Genomic DNA, 13,725 nt, shown 5'->3' on the forward strand with positions numbered 1-13,725 from the left:
AGTGAATACAATGCAGCCATTTATAACAAATTAGTGCTTATGCATGAAAATGGATGTTCTCCGAGATACCGATAAAGTCATTTCCAAGAATAGGGCTTACCATGTGCCAGGCACTCTTCTAAGCACTTCACAAGTTTTAACCCATGATCCTCATACCAACCCCATCAGGGAGAGAAGAGAAACATAGAGTGTAGGTTACTTTCCAAGATCACGTAGCCAGTAGGTGGAGGAGGCAAGATTTGAATGTGAGGACCTGGTCTGAGAATCTGTGCTGGACCATTTTCTCCTCCTTCCCTGGAAACATTTAGTTTGCTTCTATAGAAAAAGCACAACTTTACCTCTACCCATCTTAGGTTTTCAACTGGGACTCTAGCAAAAATATAGATTAACAAGAGAAAAACAGTTTATCAATGTGTCCAATGCATATCACACAGGAGAAACTGAACAAAAAGTAGTTCGAAACAGCAGCTTAACATTTCAGCTTATGTAGATAGAACCTTCCCCAAATATCAATAAATTTGCAGAGAAATGACAGTACAGAGGAAAGCAGTTTTCACCTTCCAAAGATGGCAGATTGTGGGAAGGTAAGTATATGAGAGGGAACAAGTGGAATAAGGTTTGTTTGCAGATTCCTCTGTTGTTATCTCTAGGCTGAAAAGTCCATCTCCAGTAAAAGGAGAATTTGTATCTGCAAAAATTTTCTGGGTTTGCTGCTTCTTAATCATCCTCGGTTTTAAATAATTTTTATGTCAAAGAGGCATAATTTTAGGATGACATATTCTGGTTTCCTTCGCATCCATACATATTAAAATCAATATATGTGTTTGCTTGTATCTATATAGACCCCACACACACTCTGGACAGACAAACCAAATGATAATTGTGGCTTTGGCAAGAGGAGGCAACTGGGTGACTGAGGAACAGAGTGAGAGGACTTATGCTACATTTTTTTTTTAACTTTAGAATTTTGAACTATACACTTTTAATGCCTATTAAAGATCATGCTGGCTGGGGGAAGGAAATAGATTGGTAACATATACACTGTGGGTGGGAGTGTAAATTGTTAGAATCACCTTGGGAAAAAATTCTCCTGGGTGTAAGAGAAGTGAGCACCTATACCTACAAAAAGCATTTCAACAGCTCCAAAATGGAAATGATGACAAATAGAAAGCCAGATTCTTCTCCAGCAAAGAAAGGTTTATTCAGGATCAGCAGAGAATTGCAATTCAGGGTCTGTAACCATGGTGAGCCATGTACAAGTCCACCTACAGGAAGGAAATAAGAATGCTTTTATAGAGGAGAAAAGGAAGTGAGGAGGGCTATAGTAAACAAAGGATCCGTGGTTTTCATTGGCTGAGTCCTTGCCGGGAGAGAAGAGATGTCTCTCTTCCTGTTGTGCTCTATCATCACTGGTGTGAGAGCTCCCCCTACTGGTACCCATCTCTATTTAATTGAGGTTTCTGTACATTATTTTTTTTTTACAGAAAGAGACTAAGCTCCCATTAGTAAATAAATGTGGTATGTTTGTACAGTGGAATACTCTGAGCATTGTAAATAAACCAGTGACCACTACACACAAACATACTGCTGAATTTCACAAACATAAAGTTAACAAAATAATCCAGACACAAAAGAGCAAATACCACGTTTCCATTTATATAAAATTAATTGGTTGTGTCGGAAATCGGCACAGAGAGTACCCTTGGGAAAAAGAAAAGGAGCCACTGGAGGGGCCCAAGAGAACTTCTTAGGGGCCAATCATATGCTCTTTCTTGACTGGGTGATGATTTCTCAAGTGTGTTTGTAAAAATTCATCAAGATGCACACTTTGATTTTGCCATTATCTACATATACGTTATACATGAATAAGAGGCTTAAGAATGAAAGAGAAGCCTGGAGGCATTTGCAGTTGTCAGGGTAGAAGATGAAGAGCGATGCCTGGGATGCTGGTGGTGGGGTGGAAATGGGTGATTTGGGGGGTGAGGAGGAGGGGCAGGATTTTCTCGATTGGTGAGGCAGGGGCATGAGAAGCCAGAAGGGTGCCCAGCTTCTGTCCTGCCACATGCGGTGGTGCCATCCAGAGAGATGCAGAGGAAGGTGGGAGACACAGGCCTGTGGGAGTAGGAGGGGCTCAGCTTTCGCTGTGTCTGTGGGACTTGCAGGAGGACACCATTCAGAGAAGTGGTGGCTTCAGAGGAAAGACCAGGATCTTTCATTTCTCAAAGTCCAGTCTGGTGCTCCATCCAGGAGGAATCCTACTCCCTGGGAACCTGTGAAGTCAAGAAAAACACAGCCTTGTCCCTCTGAGCACTGTCCTGGAGCCCTGATGGCTTTATGGAACCTGGCTGGTCTAGCCGGTTGGGGGTAGAATGGGGGAGAGCCTGCCTTTCTCAGTGGTCCTAGAGCTGGGCGCCCGGAAGAACAATGAATGAGAGAAGGGGGAGTAGATGTCAGGGCCAGAGCCCTTGACTTGAGGAGAAGTTAGGTCAAGGGCTGAGTTATAGTAACCCAGCTGGCCAATGCCAGGTGGGCAGTGTGGGCCACTGGGACCCATTGGTATCACTGTCAAAGGGGTGGACACAGGAAACTGATGTTTCACAAAGAAGCTCATATAGTCTCACTACAGAAATTCAAATGTGCCCCCTCCCTAAAGAAGTCAGAGGATCCCACCACGACCTATCTATTTCCCCATGGTCACAAAATGAAAGGCTCTGAACCACATGCACAGGTGCCTGCACTGCGTCCTCCTCTGGCAGCCCACGTCCACCATCGCCTTTACCGCCATGCCCACGATTACCTGTGCCTCTCCCTCTTCCACCTCCACCACCTCCACCATCATCTTTAACTGTCACCGCCCCCACCATCATCCCTCCACCATCACCAGCACCGGCTCCAGCCCCACGGCCTCCTCCTCCCCTCCTTCCTCCACCTCCCCCTCCTCCCCCTCCACCTCCACGACCGTCACCTCTATTTCGTCCAAACTCAAGATAGTTGATAATGCCCACAGTTCACAGGGATTTTTTTTTTTTTTTTTACAGCCACACCTGCAACATATGGAAGTTCCCAGGCCAGGGTCAAATCAGAGCTGCAGCTGCCAGCCTGCACCACAGCCACAGCCACAGCCACAGCAACACCAGATCTGAGACGTGTCTGCCACCTACACCACAGCTCACAGCAACACTGGATCCTTAACCCAAGGAGCGAGGCCAGGGATTGAACCTGCGTCCTCACAGAGACCACGTCTGATCCTTTGCCCACTGAGCCACAGCAGGAACTTGCACAAGGAAATTTTTTAAAGGAAATGCATTAATAGCTATTTTTCTTATTACACCTAATCATTTGAAACATAAAACAACACAAATTTACTGTCCTCCATAACCCACCATCACCAGATAATTCATCGTTTAAGGTAGATCCTCCCTGACTTTTTTCTATGATGTTAGCTAGTATTCCCTGAGGGCTTGCTTCCTGCCAAAAGCTCTTCTGCGTGCTGAAGTGGAAATTATAAGTTTAATTTTCACGACACCCTTATGAAGGACATGCCATTGTTTCCTGTTTTACACGTGAAAAAATTGGGGCACGAGGTGTGGACTGAGTGTCGTGCCCCCCGCCCCAGCCAGCCGCTCCCCATACTGGGCCTCCCTGCTGTTTCTCAGTGGAACCCAACACGCTTCCCCCCCCCGCCACTTGTGCCCTTGCACAGGTTTTTCTCTTTGCCTGGAACACAATCCTCCCAGATCTTTACTTGACCTGTTTACACACATGTGCACACACACACAGACATTCTGTATTCGGGTCTCTGACCAAACGCCACCTCCTGGAAGAGGCCTCCTCTGACCCCCACCCCCTTGGACCAGTTTTGTTTTGCTTCATAACAATTCTCCCAGGAGTTCCCTTTGTGACGCGGCGGAAACAAATCCGCCTAGGAACCATGAGGTTTCGGGTTCAATCCCTGGCCTCACTCAGTGGGTTAAGGATCCAGCATTGCTGTGAGCTGTGGTGTACGTCACAGACTGAGGCTCAGATCTAACATTGCTGTGGCTGTGGCGTAGGTGGGCGGCAGCAGCTACAGCTTGGATTCAACCCCTAGCCTGGGAACATCCATATGCAGTAGGTGCAGCCCCAAAAAGCAAAAAAACAAACAAACAAAAAAACAACAAAACAAAAAACCAGTTTTCCCCAGCTGCCATTTTCAATCACCCATTCAGCACAAGTTTACTGAGGCCCTGCTATGTGCCAGGCACTGTTCTGAGCCCTGGGGCTGCAGCAGGGCAGAGACAGACACAGGCTCCTCCCACACAGAGTGCCTGCAGACTTTACATCAGGTGAGTAGTATGCAGAGCACGAAGGAGCCTTGCAGCGCTGCTGTGGGGAAGTGGGGAGAGAGGGGGAGAGCTGCAATTTTAAATGGTGAGTTCAAGGGGAAGCCTCACTGATAAGGTGCCATTTGAGCAAAGGTCTGAAAGAGGCAAGGCAGTGAGTCACAGAGGTACCTGGGGGAAGAATGTTCCAGGTCTGGGGAACAGCAGTGGGAAGGCTGAGGCAGGGACACCTTCTGAGCACTAGGAGAGCAGGGACTCTGCTTTGCTCACCACCAAATCCGCAGCACCCAGCACGGAGCCCAGCACATGGTAGGTGCTCAATAGATGCTTTCTGAATGGCTAAGCACTTTCTACACCCCAGACACGATTCTAAGTGCATCGTACACATTTTTTTCATTGACTCTTAACAGCTGGCCTATTTCTTGGCTCCATGTATGAGCTCTACGGCTTGGGCAGCTGCTTAATTTTTCTGCATCTCAGTCGTCTCATCTGTAAAAGGGGGCTAATCATAGTGCCCACCTTTGAGGGCTGTTACAGGGACGACATGAGTTAATGTAATAGCAACTGTTCAAGAATTATTAGCAAGTATTGGAGTTCCCATTGTGACTCAGCGGGCTGAGAACCTGACATAGTGTCCATGAAGATGTGGGTTTGATCCACAGCGTCACTCAGTGGGTTCAGGATCTGATATCGTCACGAGTTGCCGAGTAGGTCATAGATGCGGCTCTGATTCGACCCCTAGCCCAAGAACTTCCATATACCACAAGCGTGGTCTTAAAAAGGAAAAATAAAATAATTTTTAAAATTGTTATCAAGTATTATTGTAGTTGCTGTTACTGTTATTAGGCTCTGTAGGGAGCCGGAAGCAGTAGTCACTGTTTTCTTCCTCCAGGAGGTGGTAGATGAGTTAGGAAGTCAGGAAGGTGACCCTGTGGCACAGATGTTTCCAGAGCAGACAGAGAGATCAACGGGGCAGAGAAGGCATTAGAAGGAAAGCAGGCCCGGAGCCAGGGCTCAGAGAGACGGTGGGATTTAAAGAGGGGGGAGATGGGGAGAGAAGCCCCTCCGGGCGAGAGTCATGTCCAACAGAGGTGCTGAGGTGGGGCTGAGAACCTGGGCTCAAGCGTGCTTCTGTTCTTGTTGCCCAGAGGAGGGTGTGTGTACGCGATGGCTGGGTGCCCCCAATTCCCTCTCGGCCAGCTGGTGAGTCTGCCCTGGGGACAAGGAGCATGAGGTGACATCCAGACAGAGATGAAGTGTCACCAGAGTATTAAGTGAGGCTTAATCCACCCTTGAACTTGGTTGGGCCCCCAGCAGGGTGGCAGAGCGGAGCCAGCTTGGCTAGAGCCGCTTTGCCCTGGAACAGATGGAGCAGCAGCTCAGGTGTGATAAGAGCTTTCTCCCACCTCTCTGCTCTGGCAAATTCATTGACACCTCGACTGCCAAGTCCAGTGGCTGTCACACTGGGCCTTGCCCTCCCGGGAGCCTCCACATAAGGGCCCACTGGCCCCTTGGGGCTTCACACACCTGCTCTTTCCCAGCCTCCTTTGTTCAGATACTCGGAGGTGGTATCTTTCTAGCACTACAAGATGTTCCGGGCATTTCCTACCCTTGTTTGAGAATCGGTTATTTATCCAAAGAGCCCTGATTTCTTCCATTGGAGAATGGTGTTAGCCACCAAGATCCAGGTACCAGGTGTGCTCTTTGCTCTTTGGGTACTTTTCTTTCAGGCCATCTCAGCTAACAGAGCAAAGAAATACATGCATGCCTACTAACCAGTAATATACATAACACCTATATATATATACTTTTTTTTTTTTTTTAGGGCCGCACCCATGACTTATGGACGTTCCCAGGCTAGGGGTCTGATCAGAACTGTAGCTGCCTGCCTATGCCACAGCCACAGCAACACGGGATCTGAGCTGCTTCTGCGACCTACATCACAGCTCATGGCAACGCCAGATCCTTAACCCACTGAGTGAGGCCAGGGATCAAACCCACAACCTCATGGTTCCTAGTCAGATTCTTTAACCACTGAGTCACGACAGGAACTCCCTGGAGTCAGTTCTTATGTTCAGTTCAGAAACTCTGGGTCCTAGCTAAAGCCTTTATTTTAGCAGGCACTCACCCTCTTTAGGCTTAACAGAGAGGTGCTGGACTACTTTTGTGAGCCGGGGTTCCACTGGCAGTTTCATTTTCAGAGTCTTTGGTGGTATTCTTTTATTCTGCTTGGTTTTTCTGGGGTTCCTGGGTCTCCCACTGGCCTCTGCTCAGGTGGCCAAGAGGGTGCAAGGAGTCTCCCTGGGCCTGGATGCCATGAGTCTCTGGATGGGGAGGGAAGTGTCAGACCTGCTGTGGTTGCGTGTTGTGGCAGGATCCCTCTGGCATATTCCACCTGCTCACCCTGTGTGCCCCTTGTGGGGAAAGAGGGTGCTTCCCCTGTGTGTTTATTGTCAGTGGGGCTCCCCATCAATCCCCCTGGCCAGCGGTGTTGGGCTCACCTGATGTTGGCAGAGGGGCTCCCGTACCCTTGCTTACCTGGGCTGCCTTCTGTTGTCAGGTTGCGGGGCAGGAAACAGTAGGTCCAGGTTGTCTCCTTTGGTTGGGTGGGGGGATCATGAGATGCCTTGCCGCTGGGTTGTTCTCCAGTCTTGGGCTTCCAAACCAGTTGATCTTTGTCTTATCTGTCAGAGCACCCCTTCGGTTGCCCCTTACTTTATAGTCATGCTCTCCAGGGAGAAGCGGGGGGAAGTGGATCTATGTCAACTTGGCTGACCGGAAGTCTGGGAAGCACATTTTTAGGGCTACTGACTTGCATTGTCAAACTGTTTTCTTGCAAGGCTAGCTAGCTGTTGCTTTGCTAGAGGAGAAAAAAAAATTCCGTTATGGGAGAAGGGTGGGGGTCACTAAGAGGAGGAGGCAGGTGGGTAGAAATCTGTGTCCTGGTGTCACCACAAATCTTGAGGAAGGTGGGGTTAGTTAGGATAAAGGGGAAATCAGCAGCACTGGAGAAGAATCACACCAGGAAGTAAAACCCCACAGCTTAAGTGAGGCGTATAGTGTTTCCTGACGTTCCCCACACACCGGTCAGGTTGGAGACCTGCTGCTGTGTAGTAACTGTCTTGTATGTATTTCAGTATTTTAATAATCATCGAGATTTATATAGCAGATTGTACATCCAAAATGGCCATAACGAGATCACCATCCAACATGTTCTTCTTAATGAGGTGACTTTGACACTCCTCCCATTGAGAAGTGGGGTCTGAGTTCCCTTTCCTTTAATCTGGGGAAGGGGGTTAACTCTGGAGTAAGTCAGGGGATGTGACTTCCAAGATTAGGTCATAAAATGTGACAGAGCTTCTACCCAGTTCTCTTGGGACATTCCCTTTAGGAACCCAGCCACCATCCTGTCAGGAAGCCAAGGAGCCATAGAGAAAGTCTACACATAGCTATTCTGGCTGTTATGGATTGAATATTTGTGACCTCATAAGTTGAAGCCCTAACCCCTGAGCTGATGGTATCTGGAGGCGGGGTGTGGGGGTGGGGTGGGGGGGTGGGGGGAGTCCTTGGGGAGGTAATTAGATTTAGATGAAGTCATGAGAGTGGAGTCCCCATGAAAGGATTAATGCCCTGATTAAAAAAGGAAGAGATGCCAGAGCTTCCTCTCTCCACCACATGACAATACAGCGGGAAGGCCGCTGTCTGCAAGTCAGAAAGAGGGCCCTTACCAAGGACAGAATCTGCTGGCACCTTGGTTATAGACTTCCCAGCCTTCAGAACTACAAGAAACAAGTGTCTGCCTCTAAAGCCACCCAGTCTGTGGCATTTTGCTCTTGAAGCTCAAGCTAAGACACTGACCAATAGATCCAGCTGAGATCCCAACCAAGAGTTCACATCGACTACCAGACGTGAGGGAGTGCCCTTCAGATGAGTTCAGCCCCCAGCCTTCAAGCTACCCTGGATGACACAGACTAGCTTTCCCCATCAAGCCCTGCCCAGATTGAAAATTTAAGAGCAAAAGAATCATTGGGGAGTTCCCGTCGTGGCGCAGTGGTTAACGAATCCGACTAGGAACCATGAGGTTGCGGGTTCGGTCCCTGCCCTTGCTCAGTGGGTTAACAATCCGGCATTGCCGTGAGCTGTGGTGTAGGTTGCAGACGTGGCTCGGATCCCGCGTTGCTGTGGCTCTAGCGTAGGCCGGTGGCTACAGCTCCGATTCAACCCCTAGCCTGGGAACCTCCATATGCCGAGGGAGCGGCCCAAGAAATAGCAACAATAATAACAACAACAACAACAAAAAGACAAAAGACAAAAAAAAAAAAATAATAATCATTGGGTTTTTTTTTTTTTTTAAGGTGCTACATTTGGGGCAATAGACAACCAGAAACATCTTTAGTCAAAGATGCCCAGAGGAATATCACACTGGCCACCTCTTCATGGATCCTACATGTGAACACCCATAGCAGCATCTCCTGCCCTAATTCCAAGGGGATCTTAAGCCTTTATCTTGCCAGTCATCATCTTGGGAAGCTGGATAGGGAGGCAGAAATAAATAGCTTTGAGAAGGTGTCGATAGATAGCTAGATAGATAGATGTAGATATCGATTTATGGCCACACTCACAATATATGGAAGTTCCAAGGCCAGGGACTGAATCCGAGACACAGCTGCAACCTACACCAGAACTGCAGCAATGCTGGATCCTTTAACCCACTGTGCCGGGCCAAGGATCAAACCTGCACCTCCACGGCAACCTGAGCTGCTGCAGCCAGATTCTTAAACCACAGTGCCACAGCAGGAAGTCCTGAGTTGTCTCAATATTTACCCCCACAGAGAAACTGTTTTACATAAAACAGTTTTGTTGCCGTTTTTAATTGTCTTTTTTATGAAGACTTTCCATACCAGCCACATTTGTTCAGAGTTGAACGACTGCTTTGAGAAGAATTTCAAACTTGGTGAAGGCTTCCCCTTTATAGCCCTTGTTCAAATTCCCCAATTGTTAACCCTCTACACTTGCTTTATCATTCCCCCCCTCCGTCTCTGGAAAGAGATCTTTTAAAAATCAAATGGGATTGATTGATCCCATGAAACCTGGCTCAGGTAAGATGGAGTAAACACACGGCACTTTGTTTCTCCCACTGAATGCAACTATAAAACCTAAACAAAACACAGCAAATAGCTATTGAAGAACTGTGAAAAATAAGTAATAGCAGATAGACTGAGAAGCAGGACCAGAATTTGGAGTACTGCCAAGCCAGCCGTGAACAAATTTTTTTTCGTCTTTTTAGGGCTGTACCCATGTATATGGAAGTTCCCAGGCTAGGGGACAAACTGGAGCTGCAGCTGCCTGTCTACACCACAGCCACAGCAACACAGGATCCAAGCCACATCTGTGACCTACACCACAGCTCATGGCAACACTGGATCCTTAATCCACTGAGTGAGGCCAGGGATCAAACCTGCGTCCTCATGGATACTAGTCCAGTTTGTTACTGCTGAGCCACAAGACAGGAACTCTGAAAATCATTTTTTTCCTCCAGTACTTCCCAGCCTGGACTCAGTGCAGCTTAAAGACTGGAAGTATATATCAGGGCAGACAGAGAAAGGTCTAGAAGAAGCCCTCTAGTTCTGTTTGAGGAGCAGGAAAAGGTCTCCTAATGCTCCTAATTAGGGGCAATCTCCCAGCTTTTCCTTTCTTTTTTTCTGTTCATTTGCACCTCCAAGAAATGCTAGGATTTCTTGGTAGCAAAAGCCTGTACCTGCAGGAGCCCCAAACTCTGAAAGATGGGCACCTTCTCCAGTCAGAGGAGCGATGAGGGTAGGGCAAACTCCCATTGCCTTTTCTTTCTCTCTGTTTATTCACTGCTTGGTCCAGAATACAGGTGCTGTCATGGGAAATGATTGCCAGAACAGGGTAAGCAAGGTCCCAGATTTCTGGTTAGAGGACCAAAAAGGGAAGCCCCAGTGAACCAAACATTTATTGAGGCAATTACCGAGAGGGAAGAGCTCAGGAAGCAACCTAATAGAGTTGTTACGAACTTCTGGGCTCCTCCCGCTGGATGCATGAGTGAGTTAAGCACTAAACAGTTCACACAGACTTCGAGAATTTATTACAGGATAGACCACTGCCCAGGTTCCAGACAGACCACTGACTGGTGCACCACCCAGGACAGATCCAAAGGACATGGGAAAGTCTTTGAAAATAGACATAACATTAAAGCCACAGAAGGTTCATTGAAACTCACAGCCTAAGCCCAATCTGGTCAGCTGTCTGCTAAAACAAAAGTGTCAACATTCTTCGTAGGATCTTAAAAAGACTCTTCAGTATTATAACATGGTATTCAAAATGTCCAGGATCTATTCCAAATTACTTGACATATGAAGAAACATGGAATTCTCAGCTCATATGGAAAAAGACAATCAACAGATGCCAATGCTGAGACAACACAGCTGTTGGAATTATCTGACAAATCTTTAAAGCGGCTACTCTAAAAATGCTCCAGCAAGTACAGGCAAACAATCTAGAAACAAGTGGAAAGATAGAAAGTTTAAACAAATAAATAGAACCTACAAAGAACACAGTGGAAATCTTAGAACCGACGAGTAAAAATAACTGAAGATTATTACCATTCAGGGTGGTATGGCCGTAGACAAAATAACCAAAGATTTTAAAACTCCTTGCATGGACACGTAGCAGAATGGAGATGGCAGATAAACAAGTCAGTGATCTTGAAGATAGAAAAATAAAAATTATCCAAGCTGTACATCAGAGAGAAAAAAGACTGGTAACGGGAACAGAGTTTTAGGGCCCTGAGGGGACAAGTCCAAAAGAGCTAATGATTGTGTCATTAGAATCTGAGAGGAAGGAGTTCCTGAAGTGGCGCAATGAGATTCGTGGTGTCTCTGCAGTGCCAAGTCACAGGTTCGATCTCTGGCCCAGCACAGTGAGTTAAAGGATCCAGCGTTGTTCCAGCTGTGGTGTACGTGGCCAGGGATCTGATCCCTGGCTGGGGAACTCCATATGCCATGCGGTGGCCAAAAAAAAGAAAAAAAAAATCTGAGAAGAACAGAAGAAATAGAGTGATACAGAAAAAAATATTTAAAGAAATAAAACACAAACAGGATAAACCCAAAGAAATCTAAGCCCTATTTTTTCAGAGTTTGGAGCTACAAGGAAGGAATCACTTCCCCTGCCATCAGGGATGCTTACACCCTGAGACTCAAATTACTCCCTGTCTCCTTTATAAACTGTAAAAAATAATAAACACACAGAGTAGAAACAAAGTCAATCTGTTCAGAATGATATTAAATGAAAAGCGACATTTGGAGTGGATAAGCAATGAGATGCTGCCATATAGCACAGGGAACTATATCTAGTCACTTGTGATGGAACATGATGGAAGATAATGGGAGAAAAAGAATGCATATGGGTGTGTGTGTGTGTATGACTGGGTCACTTTGCTGTACAGCAGAAATTGACAGAACATTGTAAATCAACTATAATAGAAAAAATAAATCTTTTTAAAAGTCCTGTGAAAATTCATAATGGAAAAAGTATGAAAAAGAATAAATATATATGTATAACTACATCACTTTGCTGTACAGCAGAAATTAACACAACATTGTAAATCAGCTACACTTCAATAAAATAAATTTTTAAAAAAGTGAAATCTCCTGCCCTTTCTCCCAGTCCCACGTCTTAGGATCACTCACTATTTCTCTTTTGAGTTCTTCTGGTTGCTAAAGGGTGATTTTAAAAGATTTGAACACTGAGCATTTTTATTAATTAATAACTAGGCTTAAAAGGAGTTAATTCTCATGAGAAAATAAATCATATTTTGTGGAAAAATTAATAACTATGCTATATATGAACATAGAATCAAAATCAACTTGGAAAGGAACTCTCCCAGCTGTTTAAAAAAATCTTAGAAATGTTTAGAGTTCTCTTGTGGCGCAGTGGGTTAAAAATTTGGCGTTGTTGGAATTCCCGTCCTGGCTCAGTGGTAAAGAACCCAACTAGCATCCATGAAGACTCGGGTTCGATCCTTGGTCTTGCTCAGTGGGTTAAGGATCCGGTGTTGCCGTGAGCTGTGGTGTAGGTCACAGATGTGGCTTGGATCTGGCATTGCTGTGGCTCTGGAGTAGGCCGGCAGCTGTAGCTCCAATTAGACCCCTAGCCTGGGAACCTCCATATGCTGAAGGTCAGCCCTAAAAAAGACAAAAGACAAAAAAAAAAAAAATTCTTCTCTTCTTCTATGGGCACAGAATGCCTGATTTTCAGTTGGGCACATGGCCACCCAGAATTAAGACTGTATTCCCAGCTTGCCATGCAGCTAAATATCGCCATGCAATAGGTTGCAGCCAATGCAGTGTAAGGGGAAGATATACATGCAACTTCTAGGTCATTCATTTAAAGAGAGGGGGATGTGCCTTCACGGTCCACCTTCCTCCCTTTCCCCTGGTTGGAATGCAAATATGTTGGACAACAGTCTTGGACCATGCATAGGAGAGGAGGATCCTAAAGATGGAGCACAAGTAGCAAGAGCTTGGGTCTCTGGACCAGACAGCCTGTGAAACTAAGCTGTCCTACCTGCCTCGAGACTGTTACAAGAGAGAGACACACCAACTTCTGTCTCAATTCAGCCACGGTTAATTTGGTTTCTGTTACAGCCCCTATCCTGAATAACATGAAAAATGCCAAATCAGTCACAAGCTCCCTGAGATTCTAGGGAAAAGGGACTAGATGATGGGCAGAGTGTTGAAGAATGTTGGGGTCATAGCAACACCTCAGGAGCACACGAAAGGAGATCCAGAGGATGAGTCCATATCTGCCTCCCTCAGGTCCTGGACTGTAGCACAATGCTCCCTCTGGCCGAAATGCCTCTGCATGTTCCTTCTGCTTCACCTACCCCAACACACATATAGCTGGCTAAACCTGGCTACTTCAAGGAAGCACGTCACCACAGTCCAGGTTCAGTTCGGCATCTCTATTGTATGCCCCACACAGCATAATGCCACGTACTGCTCTCACAGTACCTACAGCTTTGAAAATTTACATTTATCTGTGTGGCTATGATTGTCTCTCCCTCATAAGAGTGTAAGTTCTGCGAGATCAGGAACAGAGGCTATCTCCTTTACTATGTTTCCCCAGCACCCAACACAACGCACAGCACAGAGTAGGTGCTCAATAAGAATATATGTGTGAAAGCGATGAATGAATGAATGAATGAATCCGGACAAGAGAGAACAGGCTTCCCGAGGGGCAGTATAAATGCTGATGTTTCCTCCAAAGCAGAAAACCCACTGATCTGGACCCCACTGATCGAATGCTAACATGAACGAACATCTCGCTGACCTCTCACAACCATCCTTTTCACAAATGAGTAAGTGTGGACTTAGAAGTG

At 46.4% G+C, this 13,725-nt stretch overlaps 1 long non-coding RNA gene across 1 annotated transcript; it reads right to left on the reverse strand.

Annotated features, from left to right (window-relative positions):
- LOC102164024 lies at positions 1,177-11,242 on the reverse strand. Its single transcript, XR_001302075.2, has 3 exons — positions 10,949-11,242; positions 6,861-7,182; positions 1,177-2,270 (listed from the first exon to the last, which is right to left on the reverse strand). It is a non-coding gene; the product is annotated as an uncharacterized LOC102164024 (long non-coding RNA).

This window comes from Sus scrofa, chromosome 17 (assembly GCF_000003025.6).
Source record: "Sus scrofa isolate TJ Tabasco breed Duroc chromosome 17, Sscrofa11.1, whole genome shotgun sequence".
In the NCBI taxonomy this organism is placed as follows: Eukaryota; Metazoa; Chordata; class Mammalia; order Artiodactyla; family Suidae; genus Sus; species Sus scrofa.